Source organism: Vollenhovia emeryi, unplaced genomic scaffold (assembly GCF_000949405.1).
Source record: "Vollenhovia emeryi isolate VEMERY1.0 unplaced genomic scaffold, V.emery_V1.0 DF939149.1, whole genome shotgun sequence".
Lineage (NCBI taxonomy): Eukaryota > Metazoa > Arthropoda > Insecta > Hymenoptera > Formicidae > Vollenhovia > Vollenhovia emeryi.
In genome coordinates this window covers 1-1,591 of record NW_011967217.1, presented here as the reverse complement: position 1 = coordinate 1,591, position 1,591 = coordinate 1, and the positions used below count along the sequence as shown (strand labels likewise).

At 42.7% G+C, this 1,591-nt stretch overlaps 1 long non-coding RNA gene across 1 annotated transcript in view; it reads left to right on the top strand.

Moving 5' to 3' along the window:
* The window catches only part of LOC105565702, a 2,420-nt gene extending 840 nt beyond the window's left edge, over positions 1 to 1,580 (top strand). The window contains exons 2-3 of the long non-coding RNA XR_001009212.1: positions 620 to 955; positions 1,104 to 1,580. This is a non-coding gene — a long non-coding RNA (uncharacterized LOC105565702). The remainder of the gene's footprint in view (positions 1 to 619; positions 956 to 1,103) is intronic.
* Positions 1,581 to 1,591: the final 11 nt, after the last annotated feature.

Below are 1,591 nucleotides of genomic sequence, written 5' to 3'. Positions count from 1 at the left end.
TATACATACACGCACACATACATAACTTTCGCGTTGTCGGTAAAACAGACAGACTCCAGCATCCCCTTAAGGCTTGTTTTCTATTACCGCAATTGACGAACTAGTGCGATAAATCGGAGTAAGACCGATATTCATAGTCGATTTTTATTTCAAAATCATCTTTAGTGTTAGCTTAAGAGACTAATACGGCTCGGCGATTGGTTAAACCGGCCCAGGACAAACATATTTTTTCTCATGCCGGCTTACTGCGCCAGTTCACCGGTGCAGCAATAAAAAACAAGCCTCTAATTACGAAGATAAAAGGTTTGTTTTCTGTTCCTGCACTGGTGAACACAGTACAGTAAGCTAGAATGAGAAAATATATTCTTGCTTGCTCCAATTTATTGCACTAATTCACCAGCGCAGAAAACAAACCTAAATGCTAAAGATACTGCGTCAAACTTTGAAAGAAAAATGCTTAATGCAAATGCAATGTTTTTTTCACAATAAATAAATTTCGTTCAATTAATTTGTAGCAAATCAGAATCGCCCTCTTTTAAAACCAGGCTCTGTAGATTATTAGTTATTGTATACATTCGATATAAATTATTTAATTGCGGGATTTGTATTGCTTTCGCAGGAGAGATTTCCAGGGACAGAGATATTTTTACTAGGGAAACATAGGGAACGCGCGTTCCCATTGGACGTCGGTCGAATGTTTTCCTGCCGTAAACAGAACGCGTAGCGTGTAATCCATGGTGTAAAGACACAGGGTGAAACCACTCGACTCTTTGATATCGGAAAGCTCATTGTAAAAATCATGAAGAATAGAGATAAGGAGGCTCAACTAATGCTTTCGAGAATGAGACCAAAACCTGGTTTCTGTGGTAGTTCAAAATATGTACACCGGCGGCGCTACGGTAGACAAACTATTGCTAAACAGCATGGACGTAAGAATATATGGACGGAGTGTAAGGCCGGTATTCATAGTCGATTCTTATTTCAAAAGCATCTTAAGTATTGTCTTAAGTCGCTAATACAGCTCTGTGATTGGTTGAAAATACATTAAGAGCATACTTAAGATGATCTTAAATATAAGAACGGACTATGAATACCGGCCTAAGTTAGCGGGGGCCGAGCCAGAGCAGTGAGGGGAAAAGTAGTCATCACATATGGCGGCGACACTACCACGAGGCAGTGCTGTCCGAGCGACCGTGTCTGTGCGCACACGGACACGGTCGCTCGCTTGTGTGCGTCATCCCCTCCCTATGCGACAGTGCAACCAAAGGCCGCTCACGGCAGCACTGCCACGAGGCGTCCTATACAATCACCTAGTCATCACATATGGCCGCCACCCAATTTCCCCTCACCGCGCTCGCTTGGGTCCCCTCGTCCTAAATCCTACATTACGCTCCGTCCATATATTCTTATGTCCATGCTAAACAGAAGTCGAGAGGGGATAAATCATGGTACACTAATATACACACTCACACCGGGTCTACTAATACACACTCATACTGTGTACGTGAGAACGCTGTCGTTAAAGTCACTAGATATATAAAGTACCGCAATCCATAAGACCACTGTATAAGGATTTGGAGCCAAAATGGCG